Consider the following 20,748-nt stretch of genomic DNA (forward strand, 5'->3'; position numbering starts at 1 on the left):
AAAAAAATAGTGAAAAAATAGCATTGAAATTTGTGTAAAAAAAACCTGGCACAAAAAAATAGTAAAAAAAAAATAGCAATGAAATTTGTGTAAAAAAATTATTGTCCAAGAAAATAGTAAAAAAATTATAGCAACCAATTGTGAGAAAAAACAAAGTATAGAAAAAATAGTGAAAAAATAACTGAAATTTGTGTAAAAAAAACCGAGTGCAAGAAAATAGTAAAAAAAGTAGACATTAAATTGGTGTAAAAAACGAAGTCCAGGAAAATTTAAAAAAAAATAGATATGAAATTGGTGTTTTTTTGTGGTTTTTGTTTTTTTGTATACAAGATCGAGGCTCGTGAAAGAGCCAACATTAATCACACAAAAAGTCAAACCGACACATAAAACACAAAAAATAAGGGGAGTGGTAGACAAGATGGGGAGAGAGGGGGAAGAACACAAACACAACATTTGAGAGCAGGGACATTGGGAGAAATGTGGGAGGGGGAGGCCTTGGGGGGAGGTGGGAGAGGTATAAAACATATGAACACTGCAAGGACTTCCAGGAAAGAAGTTGGAATTTCCAAAAAAAAAAAAAGTGTATCTGGGGTGAATTAGCGGGGGTAGAAAAGATCAACGTTTTGGATGGGGGAAGATAAGAGATGATGGTGAACAGCTATTTTAAAGACCTGGAGGGAGGAGTGGGATTGAAGGGAGTGGGGGAGTTTGTTCCAGAGGCGGGAGAAAAGGGGAATGAAGGAGTGAAGGTGAGCAGAGAGCCCAGATTTTGGCAGTTTAACCATAATAGGGTTGCTGGCAGATCTTGTGCGACCTGTAGGAATGTTTGGGGGACAGAGCACAGAGAGAGCTGGGGGATCAAGGCCGGAGAGGAGTCGGTAGAAGACAGAAAGACCACCAACCGGCCTGCGGTGAGTGAGTGAAAGGCCCTCGGAGTTAACTTCATCACAGGAGATTCCAATGATTCTGAAAGCTTTGGTTTCAACCGTGTGAAGCCGAGCTCGGTGTGAGGCAGGCGCACCAGCCCAGAGGGGGGAACAGTATTCCATTGAGCTGCGGATGAAAGCCTTGTATGTGGTGAGGAGCTCAGGTGTGCCAAGGAAGGACTTCGCACGACGGAGGATGCCCAGTCGGCGACTGGCTTTGGAGGCCAGCTTGAAAATGTGGTTTTCCCAAGAAAGATGATGGCAGATAGTGAGACCCAAAAGCTTGAGTGACAGAACTTCTTGGAGAGGATTGTTAAAAAACAAAGTATAAAAAATAACGGCGAAAAATTAGCAACAACATTGGTGCAAAAAAAAAAAGTAAAGAAAAAAGTAATGAAAAAACAGCACTGCAACCAACAAAGTCCAGAAAATACTTTAAAACAATAAGAAAGGATAACCTATTTTTTGCTACTTATTGGAGAAAAATAGTTTGAAAATAGCACTGAAAGACCAAAAATAAAATAAAAATCGTCAAAATTAGGGAAAATATATTTTTGATTTCTGCAAATCCACGAGGGTTATTCCCTTCAACTCTCAAACATTTGTGAATAAACATGCTTATGAACTCATCTCTCACATACGAAGTGTTTCTCTCGTCGACTTGGGATTGTTTCACTGCGAAATTTTAGGATGACTGGTTTTCAACCCCTGAGCTTCAATGTGCCTTGAGTGCAAAAATAAATAATTCTGAATCGGTAAAACAATGATATGGATATAATTATTATCTCATGAGCTGTTCAATTGTTGTCTGAGGGAGACACATGCCAAACAGTTCCTCAAAAACCCCCTTTTTATTTCTTCGAGGACTCAACAATCGGCATGCATGAAAAATATTAATATGCTCCTTATAATAAATATAGTGCACTTTGTGAGAGCCCAGGTAGCTCAGATGGTAGAGCGTCAGACTTTTAATCTGACGGTCCAGGGTTCAAGTCCCTGTTTGGGCACAGCTTCTTTGCCCCCATTGGACTGAGATTGGGTCTCGTCTGTGTCCTCGCGCGTCTGTCCGCAACCGTATGTCGGACATTTATGGAGTGATTTTGTTCATTCTTTGCAAGAAGGCAACACATGATGAAATACATGTGTGCATCATTTTGTTTCGAGATCAGATTAAAGATGTCCCACTGGTGTCCATTTTGTTGCTTGAATGTGTTTGTTGTTCAAACGTTTCTCCAACGATTTATTGAACATGCATGGACTGATTTTGTTCAAACTTGGCACAAAGACAATGGATGAGAGCATACATATGCAGAAGATTTTGTTTTGTAATCCGACAAAAGATTGCCAACTGGCGGACAAAATAAGTGCAACCACTGCGGCATACATTTTATGTCGTTTTCTCCTTGTTCTCCACGAAGACAGACATTGTCTTTATTCATAAAAATAAATTTCAGGACATAAATTGTCGGCAGGAGTAAACATTTTACAAAATTGAATGTGCAAACATGATCATGTGTGCATGTGTCATTGAATGTTTTGTTATCTGTTTCGAAAACAGTGAACATATCAGTGTAAAATATGTTCAGAAAAAAACATATCAGAAAATAGCAACGATATCAGCGTGAAAAAATCGAACTCCAGGAAAATACCCCAAAAAAATAGCAACCAATTGTGAGAAAAAAACAAAGCATAGAAAAAATTGTGAAAAATATCAATGAAATTTGTGTAAAAAAAACTGGTACGGAAAAATAGTAAAACAATAGCAATGAAATTTGTGTAAAAAAATATTGTCCAAGAAAATAGTAAAAAATTATAGCAACCAATTGTGAGAAAAAACTAAGTATAGAAAAAATAGTGAAAAAATAACATTTTAATTTGTGCAAAAAAAACAGAGTGCAAGAAAATAGTAAAAAAATTAGAAATTAAAATGGTGTAAAAAATGGTCCAGGAAAATAGTAAAAAAGTAGAAATTAAATTGGTGTAAAAAAGATTCCAGGAAAATAGTAAAAAAGTAGACATTAAATTGGTGTAAAATAAAGTCCAGGAAAATATTAAAAAAGTAGACATTAAATTGGTGTAAAAAACGAAGTCGAGGAAAAAAAAATAGATATGAAATTGGTGATAAAAAACAAAGTACAAAAAATAACCGTGAAAATTTAGCAACAACATTGGTGCAAAAAAACAAAGTAAAGAAAAAGTAATGAAAAAACAGCACTGCAACCAACTAAGTCCAGAAAATACTTTAAAACAATAAGAAAGGATAACCTATTTTTCTGCTACTTTTTGGAGAAAAATCGTTTGAAAATAGCACTGAAAGACCAAAAATAAAATAAAAATCGTCAAAAATAGGGAAAATATATTTTTGATTTCTGCAAATCCACGAGGGTTATTCCCTTCAACTCACAAACATTTGTGAATAAACATTCTCATGAACTCATCTCTCACATACGAAGAGTGTTTCTCTGGTCAACTTGGGATTGTTTCACTGCGAAATTTTAGGATGACTGGTTTTCAACCCCTGAGCTTCAATGTGCCTTGAGTGCAAAAATAAATAATTCTGAATCGGTAAAACAATGATATGGATATAATTATTATCTCATGAGCTGTTCAATTGTTGTCTGAGGGAGACACATGCCAAACAGTTCCTCAAAAACCCCCTTTTTATTTCTTCGAGGACTCAACAATCGGCATGCATGAAAAATATTAATATGCTCCTTATAATAAATATAGTGCAATTTGTGAGAGCCCAGGTAGCTCAGATGGTAGAGCGTCAGACTTTTAATCTGACGGTCCAGGGTTCAAGTCCTTGTTTGGGCACAGCTTCTTTGCCCCAATTGGACTGAGATTGGGTCTCGTCTTTGTCCTCGTGCGTCTGTCCGCAACCGTATGTCGGACATTTATGGAGTGATTTTGTTCATTCTTTGCAAGAAGGCAACACATGATGAAATACATGTGTGCATCATTTTGTTTCGAGATCAGATTAAAGATGTCCCACTGGTGTCCATTTTGTTACTTGAACGTGTTTGTTGCTCAAACGTTTCCCCAACCATTTGTTGAACATGCACGGACCGATTTTGTTCATAGTTGGCACCAGCACATTAAATGTCAGCGTACACGAACACCTCACTTTATTTCATGACTTGATCAAAGATGGCTGACTGAAAGACTGGCGGACATTTTAGTTGTTAAAAAAACCCAGATATTGAACATATACTCATCTATTTCTCGAACACACATTTACCGATCTTGTTCAAGATTCAATCATGACTTAAATATGCACGTCAATTTTTTTTGAGATCCGACTGGCGGCCATTTTGTTCCTTAAACCTTTTCCCAAACATTTCTTGAAAATGCATGGACTGATTTTGTTCAAACGTGGCACAAAGACAATGGATGAGAGTATACGCATGCAGAAGATTTTGTTTTGTAATCCGACAAAAGATTGCCAACTGGCGGACAAAATTAGTATAACCACTGTGGCTGACATTTTATGTCTTTTTCTCCTTGTTCTCTACGAAGACAGACATTGTCTTTTTTCATGAAAATAAATTGCAGTACATAAATTGTCGGCAGGAGTAAACATTTTACAAAATTGAATGTGCAAACATCATCATGCGTGCATGTGTCATTGAATGTTTTGTTACCTGTTTGTAAAATAGTGAACATATCAGTGTAAAATATGTTCAGAAAAAAACATATCAGAAAATAGCAACGATATCAGTGTAAAAAAATTAAACACCAGGAAAATACCCCAAAAAATAGCAACCAATTGTGAGAAAAACAAAGCATCCAAAAAATAGTGAAAAAATAGCAATGAAATTTGTGTAAAAAATCCACGTCCAGAAAAATAGTGAAAAAATAGCAATGAAATTTGTGTAAAAAAATTATAGTCCAAGAAAATAGTAAAAAAGTATAGCAAGCAATTGTGAGAAAAAACAAAGTATAGAAAAAAGAGTGAAAAATAACATCAAAATTTGTGTAAAAAAACGTAATGCAGGAAAATAGTAAACAAGTAGAAATTAAATTGGTGTAAAAACAAAACGAGTCCAGGAAAATTGTAAAAGAGTAGAAATTTAATTGGTGTAAAAAAACAAAGTAAATAAAAAAGTAATGAAAAAATAGCACTGCAACCATCAAAGTCCAGAAAATACTTTAAAAAATAGGAAAGGATAACTTTTTTTATGCTTCTTTTTGGAGAAAAATAGTTTGAAAATAGCACTGAAAGACCAAAAATAAAATAAAAATCGTCAAAAATATGGAAAAAATATTTTTGCTTGCTGCAAATCCATGAGGGTTATTCCCTTCAACTCTCAAACATTGGTGAACAAACATTCTCATGACCTCATCTCTCACATACGAAGAGTGTTTCTCTGGTCAACTTGGGATTGTTTCACTGCTAAATTTCAGGATGACACTGGTTTTCAACCCATGAGCTTTAATTTGTCTTGTGTGAAAAAATTAAAAAATTCTTAATCGGTAAAACAATGTTATGAATATAATTATTATCCCATGGGCTGTTCAAAATGTTGTCTGATGGCGACACATGCAAAACAGGCCCTCAAAACACACCTTTTTAAAATTTATTTCTTTGAGGACTCAACAATCGGCATTCACGAAAAATATTAATATACTCCTTATAATTAATATATTCCGTTTTATGAGAGCCCAGGTAGCTCAGATGGTAGAGCATCAGACTTTTAATCTGACGGTCCAGGGTTCAAGTCCCTGTTTAGGCACAGCTTTTTTGCCCCAATTGGACTGAGATTGGGTCTCGTCTGTGTCCTCCTGCGTCTGTCCGCAACCATGTGTCGGACATTTATTGAGCGATTTTGTTTTTTCTTTGCAAGAAGACAACATATGATGAAATACATGTGTGCATCATTTTGTTTCGAGATCAAATGAAAGATGTCCCACTGGTGTCCATTTTGTTACTTGAACGTGTTTGTTGTTCAAACGTTTCTCCAACGATTTATTGAACATGCATGGACTGATTTTGTTCAAACTTGTGTTACGTGGTCCCCTCGGTGACTACCTGGTCTCGGTGACCCCCGGACCATGAGAGGAACTTCGCCAGAAAGTTGTATCACATATGCGCTTTCGCCACGCAATCCATATGAATTCCACCCAAGAGAAAACTGAGTTTCAATGATATATTTCAAGGGTAATGATACCATACAATTTCAATGCTACAATCAAGGATATTTTCCCCGAGCAATCCACCATCAACAATTCACAATCCATAATCAATCCCCTAGATGCTTAAGATGGCCATCTTATATATGTGTGTCCCCTTTTGTACTCACGACCCCCTTTTGGTCTCTGTCCCTCACAATGTCTCTGGGCCCCTCCTGACCAAGATGATGGTCGGCTTCGCCGCACTCGGGCGGTTGAACGAACCCCGGGTGGACGTGTTTCCACCGGGCATGTATCGTACCGGGACCCACGGCTGCAGCCCCCTCGTGGCCACGCGAAGCGGGTACTGTAAAGCAAGCAAAAGCCACACGCCGCTTGCAACGCGTGTTAGGCCCCAACGTGCGACCCGTACGCGTCTTTGTAGACGGTGCCGCGAACGGTGCCAGACGCTGGGTCGGTGCACGGCCCCACAGCAACTTGATGTGTCCACCGGGTTGGTACACGTCCCGGTCACTCCTCTCGCCAGACGGGCTTGGGAACGCCGCTTTTCCACGCGGCTCAAGATCGATCCCACCTTTCGTCGGAGCTGGGCGAGGAAGAAGAATCCTCGTCGCTTCTCTTGACCTCGTGTGTTTCTTCTTCCGTTTCCGGTCTCTTTATCCAGAAGGGCTCCTGACCCTCCAACCACAACAACCCTTAATCGACTACACATTGATAAGCAAAGACCTGAATAGGAATTCACATACATTCCCATAAATATGTAACACTCCCCCCCTTCAAGAAAGAAAGTTTGAACCCAGCGAAAACTTTCTTTACCGGCCAACTTGGATAAACAAACCAGATAACTCAACCCCCCCCACATTATCAGTTCCCCCCGGGCACAGTTATCACTTAATATTAAAGCAACAAAATTTCACCAAACCCCCAGAGATTTTCAAAGGTAATTCACTCTGGACAAAGCACCAGCAACGACATTGTCCCTGCCCTTTACATGTTCAATTTCCCGTTGGACTCCTGCCAAGCCAAACTCCATCTCATGACCCTCTGACTTCGACTGTCAGTTTCTTGTGAATGAAGGTTAAGGGGTTGATCAAAGATCCAAAGTTAAACAACTCGATAGCACTTTTTCCGGGAGGCCAAGCCGAGTATTCACTACATGGATGCCTTTAGGAACATGGAGTTCACGGTTAGTCCGTGCAGGAAAGTTCTCTACATGGACGCCTTGAGGAACGTGGAGTTCACGGTTAGTCCGTGCATGAAAGTTCACTACATGGGCGCCTTTAGGAACGTGGCGTTCACGGTTAATCCGTGTAGGAATCTTGGCTCGGCGGCTCCGCCGCATTCAGTGCTTCTACTTTTCCGAACTTCCCTAATGATTATGGTGGGACCGCTTGTCACTGTAGTCCCATGAATAGCGGTCTCCTTCTCGGCCACTACTTTGACAATCCTTCCTTCGGGAGCTGCCGTAACTCAGGGAGCCTCCATAATAATATTGATTGCGGCCACCACCAAAACTACTGCCCAGTTGTCCTCTCCTGTAGACCTCTCGACGCCTACGAAATGCCTTACCTACTGTTATGGTCCGACCCTCCAAATCCTTGCCATTCCAATGCTTCTCTGCCTCTCTGGCATCTTTTGTGCTTGCAAACGTGACAAAGCCGAACCCTCTTGACTGTTGCGTTTCCCTGTATCTTACCAACCGCACTTCCACCAGCGGCCCATATCTGTTGAAGACAGAGGTCAGAACTTCTTCCTCTGTTTTGAAGTTCAGTCCCCCTACAAATAACTTGGTACTTTTGTCGCCATCCCGAGCTGGTGTGGTGTTATATTCCCTGCTGGGCTCTTTACCAACCCTCAGGTTACCATAAACTTGACCCCCGGCCAAATCATTCCCGATAACCACAGATACACCCTCTACAGGAAGTGTGGCTTGTAAACCGACGGTGACCGGTCCTGACACCAAATCGGACTCCAACTGGATGACATGAAGTGGAGCACTAACACCGCCCCCGATCCCCTGTAAACGAACACTATCCCCCGTTGCTGTCTCCTCGGACCATGGCAAAATGCCTTCAAGCATTAAAGATTGATGTGCTCCTGTGTCCCTCAATATCCTAACCGGTCTCCGGTTAGTCGAGGCTCCATCCAGTGACACAAACCCCTCTGAAATAAATGGTTGGTAACCCTTTTGATGGCGATTTCTCACAATGGCCATTGCATTTGGAGTCGTACTAGCCGGACTCCGCTCTGGGTCTTCCCTTTTCATGAGGTAACAACTGGACATCAAGTGTCCAGGTTTCTTGCAAAAAGCGCAAGTAGGCCCAGAGGAAAAACTCGTGGTCTGCCTCGGGCCCCCTGAAAAATAAGTTTGTCTTGGGCCCGCAGCCCTCTGATTTCGAACAGGTGGGGTATCCGCGTTGTCCCCATAATCCTCTCGAGGCCGCCGCCATGTATTGTCGTTCTCCGCACCTGCTGTTCCCCACCTCCCCTGCGGAGATCTAGGCGAGGAGTTAGGTTCGTGGACCCCTATCCGGTGGGTTAAGGCATAATCATCTGCCAGGGTGGCTGCGTCCCACAACTTCGGTACTTTCTTTTCCTGCAGGTACACTTTGATGTCCTCGTGGACACACTGTTGAAATTCCTCCACCAGGATCAAGTCACGCAACGTTTCGAAGTCTTTCCCGACTCCTTTTGACTCACACCACCGATCAAACATGTTTTCTTTCACTCTGGCAAACTCCACATGGGTCTCACTCTCCCTCTTCCTGGCCTTCCTGAATTTTTGCCTGTAAGCTTCCGGAACCAACTCATAGGCTTTGAGGATGTGTTTCTTCAGTACCTCATAATCTGCACATTGGTCCATTGGTAGCGCCGAATAAATCTCTTGAGCTTTTCCCACCAGCACACTTTGCACTAGTATGGTCCAAGCCTCCTCCGGCCAGTTTAATTGTCGAGCCACTTTCTCAAAGTGTGGAAAAAATTTCGCGACTTCCTTTTCACTGAACGGTGGAACCAGCCTCACATGTCTGCCCACATCCCAGGTGTTCTGGCTAGGTGTCGACCCCGTCAGCAAGGGTGGTACCTCTCCCCGTTCTCTCATTAACTCCAGCTCCTTGAATTTAATTTCCTGCCGAAGCTCCATGTCACGTTCCTTTAATTCCCTTTCTGCTTTTCTCTCCTCTGCTTCGAGTTCCCTTGCAGCTCTCCTCTCCTCTGCTTGTTTCTCTTCTCTCCTCTCTTCTGCTTTCCTTTCTTCTTCTGCTCTTTCCTTTTCTGCTTTCCTTTCTTCTTCTGCTCTTTCCTTTTCTGCTTTCCTTTCTTCTTCTGCTCTTTCCTTTTCTGCTTTCCTTTCTTCTTCTGCTCTTTCCTTTTCTGCTTTCCTTTCTTCTTCTGCTAACCTTTCCTGGAGTTCTCGTTCCACTCTCCTTTCCTCTGCTTGTTTCTCTTCTCTCCTCTCTTCTGCTTTCCTTTCTTCTTCTGCTCTTTCCTTTTCTGCTTTCCTTTCTTCTTCTGCTCTTTCCTTTTCTGCTTTCCTTTCTTCTTCTTTAATCCGTTCCTGGCTCCGTAATTGCAACTCCAGTTTCCGGAGCTCAACGTCTTCTGGTTCTTCGGGTAGCCACTGCCAGGCTAACTCGTCCCATGTTCCTAATCCCACCATAGACTGTATCACCGTGGTCTGCAACTCTGCCTTCCTCAAATTAGTTCGGACCTCCAAGTTAAAATGTTTGGCCAATTTCAAGAGGTCCGCTTTTAGTAACGCTCGGAACTGTGCCTCACTAGGTGTTACCGCAAAGTTCTGTGCAACAAACGCCATGGTGACTATCGTTAACACCTGTTAACCTTCACCCAAGACTTTACCACAATTTCTCAAAAATTTACCAATTAATAATTAATTAATAAATTTTAATTAATAAAATTATTATTTTATTATGTTATACAATTTTAAATCCCGGACATAGACCCAATTGCGAATCCGCAAATCGTAATTTGGACGAGCCCCCAATTCTGTTACGTGGTCCCCTCGGTGACTACCTGGTCTCGGTGACCCCCGGACCGTGAGAGGAACTTCGCCAGAAAGTCGTATCACATATGCGCTTTCGCCACGCAATCCATATGAATTCCACCCAAGAGAAAACTGAGTTTCAATGATATATTTCAAGGGTAATGATACCATACAATTTCAATGCTACAATCAAGTATATTTTCCCCGAGCAATCCACCATCAACAATTCACAATCCACAATCAATCCCCTAGATGCTTAAGATGGCCATCTTATATATGTGTGTCCCATTTTGTACTCACGACCCCCTTTTGGTCTCTGTCCCTCACAATGTCTATGGGCCCCTCCTGACCAAGATGATGGTCGGCTTCGCCGCACTCGGGCGGTTGAACGAACCCCGGGTGGACGTGTTTCCACCGGGCATGTATCGTACCGGGACCCACGGCTGCAGCCCCCTCGTGGCCACGCGAAGCGGGTACTGTAAAGCAAGCAAAAGCCACACGCCGCTTGCAACGCGTGTTAGGCCCCAACGTGCGACCCGTACGCGTCTTTGTAGACGGTGCCGCGAACGGTGCCAGACGCTGGGTCGGTGCACGGCCCCACGGCAACTTGACGTGTCCACCGGGTTGGTACACGTCCCGGTCACTCCTCTTGCCAGACGGGCTTGGGAACCCCGCTTTTCCACGCGGCTCAAGATCGATCCCACCTTTCGTCGGAGCCGGGCGAGGAAGAAGAATCCTCGTCGCTTCTCTTGACCTCGTGTGTTTCTTCTTCCGTTTCCGGTCTCTTTTTCCAGAAGGGCTCCTGACCCTCCAACCACAACAACCCTTAATCGACTACACATTGATAAGCAAAGACCTGAATAGGAATTCACATACATTCCCATAAATATGTAACACTTGGCACAAACACAATGGATGAGAGTATACATATGCAGAAGATTTTGTTTTGTAATCCGACAAAAGATTGCCAACTGGCGGACAAAATTAGTGCAACCACTGCGGCAGACATTTTATGTCGTTTTCTCCTTGTTCTCCACGAAGACAGACATTGTCTTTTTTCATAAAAATAAATTTCAGGACATAAATTGTCGGCAGGAGTACATATTTTACAAAATTGAATGTGCAAACATGATCATGTGTGCATGTGTCATTGAATGTTTTGTTACCTGTTTCGAAAATAGTGAACACATCAGTGTAAAATATGTTCAGAAAAAAACATATCAGAAAATAGCAACGATATCAGTGTAAAAAAATCGAACTCCAGGAAAATACCCCCAAAAAATAGCAACCAATTGTGAGAAAAAACAAAGCATAGAAAAAATAGTGAAAAAATAGCAATAAATTTGTGTAAAAAAACCTGGGACAGAAAAATAGTAAAAAAAATAGCAATGAAAAATGTGTAAAAAAATTATTGTCCAAGAAAATAGTAAAAATTATAGCAACCAATTCTGAGGAAAAAACAAAGTATAGAAAAAATAGTGAAAAAATAACATCGAAATTTGTGTAAAAAAAACCTAGTGCAAGAAAATAGTAAAAAAGAAGAAATTAAAATGGTGTAAAAAAATGGTCCAGGAAAATAGTGAAAAAGTAGAAATTAAATTGGTGAGAAAAACGAAGTCCAGGAAAATAGTAAAAAAGTAGACATTAAATTGGTGTAAAATAAAGTCCAGGAAAATAGGAAAAAAGTAGACATTAAATTGGTGTAAAAAACGAAGTCCAGGAAAAAAAAATTCAAAAATAGATATGAAATTGGTGTTAAAAAACAAAGTACAAAAAATAACCGTGAAAATTTAGCAACAACTTTGGTGCAAAAAAACAAAGTAAAGAAAAAAGTAATGAAAAAACAGCACTGCAACCAACAAAGTCCAGAAAATACTTTAAAACAATAAGAAAGGATAACCTATTTTTATGCTACTTATTGGAGAAAAATAGTTTGAAATAGCACTGAAAGACCAAAAATAAAATAAAAATCGTCAAAAATAGGGAAAATATATTTTTGATTTCTGCAAATCCACGAGGGTTATTCCCTTCAACTCACAAACATTTGTGAATAAACATTCTCATGACCTCATCTGTCACACACTGTTACGTGGTCCCCTCGGTGACTACCTGGTCTCGGTGACCCCCGGACCGTGAGCGGACCTTCGCCAGAAAGTAGTATTATATATGCGCTTTCGCAACGCAATCCCTATGAATTCCACCCAAGAGAAACTGATGTTCAATGATATATTTCCAGGGTAAGGATATCATACAATTTCAATGATACAATCACGGATATATTCCCCGAGCAATCCACAACAAACCACCATCAACAATTCCCAATCCACAATCAATTCCCTATATGATTAAGATGGCCATCTTATATAGGTGTGTCCCCGTTGGTACTCACGACCCCCTTTTGGTCTCGGTGGCGCACAATGTCTCTGGGCCCCTCCTGACCAAGATGATGGTCGGCGTCGCCGCACTCGGGCGGTTGAACGAACCCCGGGTGGACGTGTTTCCACCGGGCAGGTATCGTACCAGGCACCACGGCTGCAGCCCCTCGTGGCCACGCGAAGCGGGTACGGGAAAGCAAGCCAAAAGCCCCACGCCGCTTGCAACGCGTGTTAGGCCCCAACGTGCGACCCGTACGCGTCTTTTTAGACGGTGTCGCGAACGGTGCCAGACGCTGGGTCGGTGCACGGCCACACGACAGTTTGACGTCCACCGGGCAGGTATCCGTCCCGGTAACTCCTCTCGCCAGACGGGCTCGGGAACGCCACTTTTCCACACGGCTCAATATCAATCCCACCTTTCGTCGGAGCGGGGCGAGGAAGAAGAATCCTCGTCGCTTCTCTCGACCTCGTGTCTTTCTTCTTCCGTTTCCGGTCTCTTTTTCCAGAAGGGCTCCTGACCCTCCAACCACAACAACTCTTAATCGACTACACATTGATAAGCAAAGACCTGAATAGTAATTCACATACATTCCCATAAATATGTAACACACACGAAGAGTGTTTCTCTGGTCAACTTGGGATTGTTTCACTGCGAAATTTTAGGATGACTGGTTTTCAACCCCTGAGCTTCAATGTGCCTTGAGTGCAAAAATAAATAATTCTGAATCGGTAAAACAATGATATGGATATAATTATTATCTCATGAGCTGTTCAATTGTTGTCTGAGGGAGACACATGCCAAACAGTTCCTCAAAAACCCCCTTTTTATTTATTCGAGGACTCAACAATCGGCATGCATGAAAAATATTAATATGCTCCTTATAATAAAAATAGTGCACTTTGTGAGAGCCCAGGTAGCTCAGATGGTAGAGCGTCAGACTTTTAATCTGACGGTCCAGGGTTCAAGTTCCTTGTTTGGGCACAGCTTCTTTGCCCCCATTGGACTGAGATTGGGTCTCGTCTTTGTCCTCGCGCGTCTGTCCGCAACCGTATGTCGGACATTTATGGAGTGATTTTGTTCATTCTTTGCAAGAAGGCAGCACATGATGAAATACATGTGTGCATCATTTTGTTTCGAGATCAGATTAAAGATGTCCCACTGGTGTCCATTTTGTTACTTGAATGTGTTTGTTGTTCAAACGTTTCTCCAACGATTTATTGAACATGCATGGACTGATTTTGTTCAAACTTGGCACAAAGACAATGGATGAGAGTATACATATGCAGAAGATTTTGTTTTGTAATCCGACAAAAGATTGCCAACTGGCGGACAAAATTAGTGCAACCGCTACGGCAGACATTTTATGTCGTTTTCTCCTTGTTCTCCACGAAGACAGACATTGTCTTTATTCATAAAAATAAATTTCAGGACATAAATTGTCGGCAGGAGTAAACATTTTACAAAATTGAATGTGCAAACATGATCATGTGTGCATGTGTCATTGAATGTTTTGTTATCTGTTTCGAAAACAGTGAACATATCAGTGTAAAATATGTTCAGAAAAAAACATATCAGAAAATAGCAACGATATCAGTGTGAAAAAATCGAACTCCAGGAAAATACCCCCAAAAAATAGCAACCAATTGTGAGAAAAAAACAAAGCATAGAAACAATTGTGAAAAATATCAATGAAATTTGTGTAAAAAAAACTGGTACGGAAAAATAGTAAAACAATAGCAATGAAATTTGTGTAAAAAAATTATTGTCCAAGAAAATAGTAAAAAATTATAGCACCCAATTGTGAGAAAAAACAAAGTATAGAAAAAATAGTGAAAAAATAACATTTTAATTTGTGCAAAAAAAACCGAGTGCAAGAAAATAGTAAAAAAGTAGAAATAAAAATGGTGTAAAAAATGGTCCAGGAAAATAGTAAAAAATTAGAAATTAAATTGGTGTAAAAAAGATTCCAGGAAAATAGTAAAAAAGTAGACATTAAATTGGTGTAAAAAACGAAGTCCAGGAAAAAAAATAGATATGAAATTGGTGATAAAAAACAAAGTACAAAAAATAACCGTGAAAATTTAGCAACAACATTGTTGCGAAAAACAAAGTAAAGAAAAAGTAATGAAAAAACCTCACTGCAACCAACTAAGTCCAGAAAATATTTAAAACAATAAGAAAGGATAACCTATTTTTCTGCTACTTTTTGGAGAAAAATCGTTTGAAAATAGCACTGAAAGACCAAAAATAAAATAAAAATCGTCAAAAATAGGAAAAATATATTTTTGATTTCTGCAAATCCACGAGGGTTATTCCCTTCAACTCTCAAACATTTGTGAACAAACATTCTCATGAACTCATCTCTCACATACGAAGAGTGTTTCTCTGGTCAACTTGGGATTGTTTCACTGCTAAATTTCAGGATGACACTGGTTTTCAACCCATGAGCTTCAATGTGTCTTGAATGCAAAAATAAAAAATTCTTAATCGGTAAAACAATGATATGAATATAATTATTATCCCATGGGCTGTTGAAAATGTTGTCTGATGGCCACATGTGCAAAACAGTCCCTCAAAAACCCCCTTTTTTTTTAAATATATTCGAGGACTCAACAATCGGCATTCACGAAAAATATTAATATACTCCTTATAATTAATATATTCTATGTTATGAGAGCCCAGGTAGCTCAGATGGTAGAGCGTCAGACTTTTAATCTGACGGTCCAGGGTTCAAGTCCCTGTTTGGGCACAGCTTTTTTGCCCCAATTGGACTGAGATTGGGTCTCGTCTGTGTCCTCCTGCGTCTGTCCGCAACCATATGTCGGACATTTATTGAGCGATTTTGTTTGTTCTTTGCAAGAAGACAACACATGATGAAATACATGTGTGCATCATTTTGTTTCGAGATCAAATGAAAGATGTCCCACTGGTGTCCATTTTGTTACTTGAACGTGTTTGTTGTTCAAATGTTTCTACAACCATTTATTGAACATGCATGGACTGATTTTGATCAAACTTGGCACAAAGACAATGGATGAGAGTATACATATGCAGAAGATTTTGTTTTGTAATCCGACAAAAGATTGCCAACTGGCGGACAAAATTAGTGCAACCACTGTGGCAGACATTTTATGTCGTTTTCTCCTTGTTCTCCACGAAGACAGACATTGTCTTTTTTCATAAAAAAAAATTTCAGGACATAAATTGTCGGCAGGAGTAAACATTTTACAAAATTGAATGTGCAAACATGATCATGTGTGCATGTGTCATTGAATGTTTTGTTAACTGTTTCGAAAACAGTGAACATATCAGTGTAAAATATGTTCAGAAAAAAACATATCAGAAAATAGCAACGATATCAGTGTAAAAAAATCGGACTCCAGGAAAATACCCCCAAAAAATAGCAACCAATTGTGAGAAAAAAACAAAGCATAGAAAAAATTGTGAAAAATAGCAACGAAATTTGTGTAAAAAAATTATTGTCCAAGAAAATAGTAAAAAATTATTGCAACCAATTGTGAGAAAAAACAAAGTATAGAAAAAATAGTGAAAAAATAACTGAAATTTGTGCAAAAAAAACCGAGTGCAAGAAAATAGTGAAAAAGTAGAAATTAAAATGGTGTAAAAAATGGTGTTACAGATTCGTCGCTTCCGTCGTTGTGGTTTTCATCCCATGTAAGCATTTTTGGTTCCATGTACTATTATTGTTATCGTTTAAGTGAAATGGAGATAACTGTTTTCAAAAGGTAAAAAATTAGTGTTTTAAAAGAAACCGGAAACCGGATCACTAGAAACCGGAAGAGGAAGAGGAGGGAAAAAAAGGCAGAGCTAGTGAGGTCGGGAAGAAAAGCCGAGCTGCTTTGAGGTCTCGAGGAGATGCTGGCGAACGGGGGTCATGAGTGAACTTTGTGTTTCCTGGGAAAGGGATTCCTGTGACAGAGTGGTTATCGCTGTGACAGATAAACCTGCGTGTCGGGTTTTGCGGTTGATTCTGAAGAGAATCGTTGGAGAGCAGGTACGCCTCCAGTACGGACCCGCCCGCCATTTTGCCTCGCTCCCGCAATTTCGTATCGCTCCAGCCTTTTCACCTCGCTCCAGCCATTTCACCGCACCCAGCCGTTAGCCTGGTTTGCGAGTGTAACATGGATTTCGATTGGGAATTTGTGGTTCTCCGTTTGAGAGCCGCTGAACTTTCATACCCGAAGGTGTGATTTCCCAGTCGCCTTTTGGGTGCACCTTTGCGCCTCTTTGGCAGCATTGACTGTCAGCCGACTTGGATTCTGGTCTCGATTCGACATTTTTCTTGCAATCACCGGAGCGTGGATCGTCTTTGGCTTGGTGCTGGGACAGTGACTTTGGGAATGTTCTTTTCGCTCACTTGGAGCACAGTGAGTTATTGAATAAGAAACTGATGGTACCATCATTGGAATTATATGGTATTTTTGTCGTGCAATTGAAACATATTGTACTTGTGCTGTTATGCTTGTGTGACCTTAATACAATACTTGATTTTGGTATCAATTGGTTGGTGTGGTTTCACCATTGGTGACACACATTATAACACATCTTTCTGCCGTGACTCCTTTTGGGGCTCGGAGGTACACCGTGACCGGGGTTTGGGGAGGAGCACGTAACAATGGCCCAGGAAAATAGTAAAAAAGTAGAAATTAAATTGGTGTAAAAAAGAGTCCAGGAAAATAGTAAAAAAATGAGACATTAAATTGGTGTAAAAAACGAAGTCCAGGAAAATAAAAAATAAAAAATAGATATGAAATTGGTGTTAAAAAACAAAGTTTAAAAAAGAACCGTGAAAAATTAGCAACAACATTGGTGCAAAAAAACAAAGTAAAGAAAAAAGTAATGAAAAAACATCACTGCAACCAACAAAGTCCAGAAAATACTTTTAAAAAATAAGAAAGGATGACCTATTTTTATGCTACTTATTGGAGAAAAATAGTTTGAAAATAGCACTGAAAGACCAAAAATAAAATAAAAATTGTCAAAAATAGGGAAAATATATTTTTGCTTGCAGCAAATCCACGAGGGTTATTCCCTTCAACCCTCAAACATTGGTGAACAAACATTCTCATGACCTCATCTTTCACACACGAAGAGTGTTTCTCTGGTCAACTTGGGATTGTTTCACTGCTAAATTTCAGGATGACACTCGTTTTCAACCCATGAGCTTTAATGTGTCTTGAGTACAAAAATAAAAAAATTATTAATCGGTAAAACAATGATATGAATATAATTATTTTCCCATGGGCTTTTCAAAATGTTGTCTGTTGGCGACACATGCAAAACAGTCCCTCAAAACCCCACTTTTTTTAATTTCTTCGAGGACTCAACAATCGGCATTCATGAAAAATATTAATATACTCCTTATAATTAATATACTGCATTTTATGAGAGCCCAGGTAGCTCAGATGGTAGAGCGTCAGACTTTTAATCTGACGGTCCAGGGTTCAAGTCCCTGTTTGGGCACAGCTTTTTTGCCCCCATTGGACTGAGATTGGGTCTCGTCTGTGTCCTCATGCGTCTGTCTTCAACCAAATGTCGGACATTTATGGAGCGATTTTGTTTTTTCTTTGCAAGAAGACAACACATGATGAAATACATGTGTGCATCATTTTGTTTCGAGATCAGATGAAAGAGATCCCACTGGTGTCCATTTTGTTACTTGAAAGTGTTTGTTGCTCAAACGTTTCCCCAACCATTTATTGAACATGCATGGACTGATTTTGATCAAACTTGGCACAAAGACAATGGATGAGAGTATACATATGCAGAAGATTTTGGTTTGTAATCCGACAAAAGATTGCCAAATGGCGGACAAAATTAGTGCAACCACTGTGGCAGACATTTTATGTCATTTTCTCCTTGTTCTCCACGAAGATAGACATTGTCTTTTTCATAAAAATAAATTTCAGGACATAAATTGTCGGCAGGAGTAAACATTTTACAAAACTGAATGTGCAAACATGATCATGCGTGCATTTGTCATTGAATGTTTTGTTACCTGTTTCGAAAATAGTGAACATATCAGTGTAAAATATGTTCAGAAAAAAACATATCAGAAAATAGCAACGATATCAGTGTAAAAAAATCGGACTCCATTAAAATACCCCCCCAAAAAGCAACCTATTGTGAGAAAAAAACAAAGCATATAAAAAAATAGTGAAAAAATAGCATTGAAATTTGTGTAAAAAAAACCTGGCACAAAAAAATAGTAAAAAAAAAATAGCAATGAAATTTGTGTAAAAAAATTTTGTCCAAGAAAATAGTAAAAAAATTATAGCAACCAATTGTGAGAAAAAAACAAAGCATATAAAAAAATAGTGAAAAAATAGCATTGAAATTTGTGTAAAAAAAACCTGGCACAAAAAAATAGTAAAAAAAAAATAGCAATGAAATTTGTGTAAAAAAATTTTGTCCAAGAAAATAGTAAAAAAATTATAGCAACCAATTGTGAGAAAAAACAAAGTATAGAAAAAATAGTGAAAAAATAACTGAAATTTGTGTAAAAAAAACCGAGTGCAAGAAAATAGTAAAAAAGTAGAAATTAAATTGGTGTAAAAAAAAGTCCAGGAAAATAGTAAAAAAGTAGACATTAAATTGGTGTAAAAAACGAAGTCCAGGAAAATTTAAAAAAAAATAGATATGAAATTGGTGTTTTTTTGTGGGTTTTTTTTTTTTGTATACAAGATCGAGGCTCGTGAAAGAGCCAACATTAATCACACAAAAAGTCAAACCGACACATAAAACACAAAAAATAAGGGGAGTGGTAGACAAGATGGGGAGAGAGGGGGAAGAACACAAACACAACATTTGAGAGCAGGGACATCGGGAGAAATGTGGGAGGGGGAGGTCTTGGGGGGAGGTGGGAGAGGTATAAAACATATGAACACTGCAAGGACTTCCAGGAAAGAAGTTGGAATTTCCAAAAAAAAAAAAAGTGTATCTGGGGTGAATTAGCGGGGGTAGAAAAGATCAACGTTTTGGATGGGGGAAGATAAGAGATGATGGTGAACAGCTAATTTAAAGACCTGGAGGGAGGAGTGGGATTGAAGGGAGTGGGGGAGTTTGTTCCAGAGGCGGGAGAAAAGGGGAATGAAGGAGTGAAGGTGAGCAGAGAGCCCAGATTTTGGCAGTTTAACCATAATAGGGTTGCTGGCAGATCTTGTGCGACCTGTAGGAATGTTTGGGGGACAGAGCACAGAGAGAGCTGGGGGATCAAGGCCGGAGAGGAGTCGGTAGAAGACAGAAAGACCACCAACCTGCCTGCGGTGAGTGAGTGAAAGGCCCTCGGAGTTAACTTCATCACAGGAGATTCCAATGATTCTGAAAGCTTTGGTTTCAACCGTGTGAAGCCGAGCTCGGTGTGAGGCAGGAGCACCAGCCCAGAGGGGAGAGCAGTATTCCATTGAGCTGCGGATGAAAGCCTTGTATGTGGTGAGGAGCTCAGGTGTGCTGAGGAAGGACTTCGCACGACGGAGGATGCCCAGTCGGCGACTGGCTTTGGAGGCCAGCTTGAAAATGTGGTTTTCCCAAGAAAGATGATGGCAGATAGTGAGACCCAAAAGCTTGAGCGACAGAACTTCTTGGAGAGGATTGTTAAAAAACAAAGTATAAAAAATAACGGCGAAAAATTAGCAACAACATTGGTGCAAAAAAACAAAGTAAAGAATAAAGTAATGAAAAAACAGCACTGCAACCAACAAAGTCCAGAAAATACTTTTTAAAAATAAGAAAGGATAACCTATTTTTTTGCTACTTATTGGAGAAAAATAGTTTGAAAATAGCACTGAAAGACCAAAAATAAAATAAAAATCGTCAAAAATAGGGAAAATGTATTTTTGATTTCTGCAAATCCATGAGGGTTATTCCCTTCAACTCTCAAACATTTGTGAATAAACATTCTCATGAACTCATCTCTCACATACGAAGTGTTTCTCTGGTGAACTTGGGATTGTTTCACTGCGAAATTTTAGGATGACTGGTTTTCAACCCCTGAGCTTCAATGTGCCTTGAGTGCAAAAATAAATAATTCTGAATCGGTAAAACAATGATATGGATATAATTATTATCTCATGAGCTGTTCAAAAAGTTGTCTGAGGGCGACACATGCCAAACAGTTCCTCAAAAAACCCCTTTTAATTTATTCGAGGACTCAACATTCGGCATTGATGAAAAATATTAATATACTCCTTATAATAAATCTACTTCGTTTTGTGAGAGCCCAGGTAGCTCAGATGGTAGAGCGTCAGACCTTTAATCTGACGGTCCAGGGTTCAAATCCCTGCTTGGGCA

General features: G+C 39.8%; 7 non-coding genes across 7 annotated transcripts; all 7 read left to right on the forward strand.

The window, feature by feature from the left end:
• The first annotated feature begins 1,860 nt into the window (after positions 1-1,860).
• Positions 1,861-1,933, forward strand: TRNAK-UUU (transfer RNA lysine (anticodon UUU)). Its single transcript has one exon. It is a non-coding gene; the product is annotated as a tRNA-Lys (tRNA).
• Positions 1,934-3,670: 1,737 nt separating this feature from the next.
• Positions 3,671-3,743, forward strand: TRNAK-UUU (transfer RNA lysine (anticodon UUU)). The gene has a single exon. It is a non-coding gene; the product is annotated as a tRNA-Lys (tRNA).
• Positions 3,744-5,589: 1,846 nt separating this feature from the next.
• TRNAK-UUU (transfer RNA lysine (anticodon UUU)) lies at positions 5,590-5,662 on the forward strand. Its single transcript has one exon. It is a non-coding gene; the product is annotated as a tRNA-Lys (tRNA).
• Positions 5,663-13,345: 7,683 nt separating this feature from the next.
• On the forward strand, positions 13,346-13,419 carry TRNAK-UUU (transfer RNA lysine (anticodon UUU)). Its single transcript has one exon. It is a non-coding gene; the product is annotated as a tRNA-Lys (tRNA).
• A 1,695-nt stretch (positions 13,420-15,114) lies between these two features.
• On the forward strand, positions 15,115-15,187 carry TRNAK-UUU (transfer RNA lysine (anticodon UUU)). The gene has a single exon. It is a non-coding gene; the product is annotated as a tRNA-Lys (tRNA).
• A 2,662-nt stretch (positions 15,188-17,849) lies between these two features.
• TRNAK-UUU (transfer RNA lysine (anticodon UUU)) lies at positions 17,850-17,922 on the forward strand. The gene has a single exon. It is a non-coding gene; the product is annotated as a tRNA-Lys (tRNA).
• Positions 17,923-20,675: 2,753 nt separating this feature from the next.
• TRNAK-UUU (transfer RNA lysine (anticodon UUU)) lies at positions 20,676-20,748 on the forward strand. The gene has a single exon. It is a non-coding gene; the product is annotated as a tRNA-Lys (tRNA).

This window comes from Myxine glutinosa, chromosome 4 (assembly GCF_964187855.1).
Source record: "Myxine glutinosa chromosome 4, kmMyxGlut1.1, whole genome shotgun sequence".
Classification (NCBI taxonomy): Eukaryota; Metazoa; Chordata; class Myxini; order Myxiniformes; family Myxinidae; genus Myxine; species Myxine glutinosa.